This window comes from Euprymna scolopes, chromosome 24 (genome assembly GCF_053919585.1).
Source record: "Euprymna scolopes isolate OS-2025 chromosome 24, ASM5391958v1, whole genome shotgun sequence".
In the NCBI taxonomy this organism is placed as follows: domain Eukaryota; kingdom Metazoa; phylum Mollusca; class Cephalopoda; order Sepiida; family Sepiolidae; genus Euprymna; species Euprymna scolopes.
In genome coordinates this window covers 12,538,618-12,542,458 of record NC_136505.1, presented here as the reverse complement: position 1 = coordinate 12,542,458, position 3,841 = coordinate 12,538,618, and positions in this window count along the sequence as shown.

The window sequence follows — 3,841 nt, the reverse complement described above, 5'->3', positions numbered from 1 at the left end:
TCTGCATTAATTAAAATATAATGTTCATGCACATTTTACGAACGGGCAATGCCAGGTGGCCTACTTTGAAGTAGTTGCCTGTCTAGCCGCACTGATGAGCTGTGATACAGCAAAACAGTACTGTATGTGGATGACTATATATATATATATATATATATATATATATATATATATATATATATATATATTATTTACTATAATAATTATTAAATACCTACAGACACTAGTGTTTCATCCTTTTGGGAATCATCAGTGCAGGGTGTCACGATTAACACCAGTCGAGAGATATGAACCCCGGCAACAGAAGCCATTTCTGACTTCATTAGCAAGGATCCGAACCATTCGGCTACCGTCAACTACGAGAGATACAGTTAAAATTTTAACATTTATTCTTTTTAAATGCTTTTAACGTCAGCCAAAGTAATCCAATCATCATATGACGATCTGCGCATATTAGCTAACTAGTAGTAACTTTATTACTACTGAAAGTGCTCCACGATAAGAAAAAAGTTTCTTAAATGAGCTGACATAATTATTTACTATAATAATTATTAAATACCTACGGACAGTAGTGTTTTATCCTTTTGGGAATCATTAGTGCAGGGTGTCGGGAGATTCGAACCTTTGAAACAGAATTAAATAAATGTTGTGTATTTATTAGTGTTGCCCCATCTCGGTTGGTGCACCAAATGCTGTCCTGTCCATCTTGGAAAATGTGACAAAATGAATGTCTCACCAAATAGTCTTCACTTCAAACTTCTACTCCGATAACCTCTTTCCTTGCTTTTAGAATTCTCTATCTGTCTACTCGACTGAAACAACACCCACAAATTTAAATGTAATGTGAACAATTACCCACTTACGATGTCCCCTATAAATCTTGATCACAATATCCTTTATGTCTTTCGTATTGTATACAGTATAATTATGCTGATACACCGATTTCTGTTCGATCACCAGAGTTAAGCAATGTTGAACCTGTTCAGTACAAAAGTGAGTAACCATTTTGGGAATTCTAGGCGCTGTATGTAGGAGTATGTACAATAATTTTATTTCATACAATTCTATATAATGGTGATCGTTTCTATGGTGACTGACCTGCATTTAAACAAATGATGACAAATTTGACGATTTACAGAATTTTTTTTTATGAATTAAAAATTTATTGAATTTGGATTTACAAATCAAATTAATATTTTATTCTGCAGAATCAGAAATAATTCCACGTGTACAGAAGTGACTAAATTAAATCTAAATTTCTGCATACACACACACACACACACACATATATATATATATATATATATATATATATATATATATATATATATATATATATGTATATATATATTTGTAGTCATCGACATACACTCCTGTTTCGTTATATCACAACTCATCAGTACCGCTAGACTAGCACCTCTCCCAAGCCGAGGATTGAACCTAGAACCATTGCGTTAACAGTCAGCAGTTCTACCGATTGACCCATGGGAGATGCGCCCGTAAATAATCTCGCCAAATGTCTATTTAAACAAACATTTGTCCACCACTTTTACAGTGCTCTAATCACTTTGTTTATAAACAAAGACCGAGTGTCGCATTTTTCAGCCAATTAAGTAGCGGGTGAGATTACCTATGACAGTTCTCTACCCAAGGAGGCAGGACTTAAAATATTTGTAGTCATCGACATACATCCGGAAATAGATAAGACAATTCTGAGGAACACATGCCATAATAGTATTTGTAGAAAAGACTGAGACTAGCAATATCACGTCTGTGAGAAGAGTTTGTAGTGAAGAAGAAAGTGTGGTGCCAATCAAATTATAGATACGTTTCTGCAATTTATCAAGAATCTTCAGATTAACGAGCCTCAATTTTTCTTTTTTTTTTTTTTTAAATTTTGGTCTTAAATTTTTCTCGGGAATAAACCCTTTGCATTTAGCATTATTATTGCTCAAATTTCAAATTTAAATGTTAAAATATGCTTCAAGGAACCATTTAATTTTCAATAATTTTTCCAGCATGCCATGTGCCGCGATAGTTCTCAGTTAAGACCTCTTTTAACTACATCGTTTCATGACAACACGTGGAGAACAATAGTAGCCTGTGTTAAAAAAGGGGGGGGGCTACAGAAAAAAATGGTCATTTTTCTATAACAAATATAAAACACTGAACTCTGAAGACTGTTTTATTCCTGAAAAATTTAAGACTAAGATTGAAATAAATAAATAAAAAGTATTTTAGGTAGGTTTTATGCATGAGTACACAAAACTCCTAATAAAGAAAAATTCGCAACAGAGTAATTAATCAACACTCTTTTTTAGAATAAAACAACAAAAAGGTTTATTTCGAAAGAAGAGGGACTGTGTCCGAGGTGAAAGAAAGAAAAAGAATAGAAAGTTCTAGCATGTTCTCGTGTCAGGAGGCAGAAACTTAAAGTGTCCCCATGTTTTCCAGTAGATGTCTTCAGTGAAATAGTTACAGCTTGGGGGTTTTAATGGACAAAGAGTGAGAGGAGAGAGGTCTGTCTTCTTTGGTTGTCTGGGCACCTCTGCTGACTGCTGGCTAGTTCCTGACAGGAGTAATTAGTTCCTTAAGGGACATATAGAATTAATGCACCTTACTAGCTGACCGGTCAGTGTGTGGCCACATCAATCAGCAAGGGGGAGGACATTAATCCACAAGAGAAAATAGTTTGTTATAGTGACTGCTACAGTATTCCAAACTTATTTGTGAATTCTAGATTCACTCATTTTTTTTAAACAAGAATCCAAGTTTGTCCAGCTGGGCAACCTTCGGTCCTTGGGGAAAAATATCCAGTAAATAAAACGTTGTTTAGTAAATCGTTATTTTTTTTTGCATTATTTTGCATTTCCATACACCAAACATGGATATAAATATCACTAAAATATCTGCTGGGCCATAAGCTTCATTTCGGTACCTAACTTGCCTGGGTGGGTTGCCTGTAGGCTGAGATAAACCGCATTACACACACACACACACACACACACGCGCGCACGCGCACACACACACACACACACACACACACACACACACACACACACACACACACACACACATAGTAAATTGAACTTACTAAAGAAGATAATAACTTCCGGAGAATACCGGAAAAATATCCAGTAAATCAAACGTTGTTTAGTAAATCGTTATTTTTTATTTTTATTTTTTTTTTTTGCATTTCCATACATCAAGCATGTATATAAATATCACTAAAACATCCACTGGGCCATAAGCTTCATTTCGGTACCTAACTTGCCTGGGTGGGTTGCCTGTAGGCTGAGATAAACTTTGTCATACACATGCACACACACGCACACACACACACACACACACACACACAGTAGGAAAATTTATGAGATTTTGAATTTAAAAACTTCAATTTCATCTTTCATTAAATTAATAAATAAAAAGTAAGCAATAAAAAATAAACATGAAATAAATAATAAATCTACAAAAAAATAAGAAAATATATAGTAATATTTGAAAAAAAAAATAGCGCATCAATAAACTAAGCAAACGATTAACAAGTTCCAACTGATCATTTTTTTTTTTTCCATAATTCCCCATCCAAACATATAAGCATTTATTGGAACCACAAAGGTGTCATATGGTCTGAAAAATGCAATGTGATAAATGCCAACCACAATGCGTTTCATCTCCAAATTCATATTTTATGTAATATTTACAGCAAAAACTCTTCCTTTTTTACTTCTGTGTAGATAAAATTAAACGAAACTATCATGAACAAAGTACTCCTTCTGCGGGAATAATATTTAAAAGGAGTATATTCATTTAAAGCAAAAACATGAGTCGTGAGACTGCA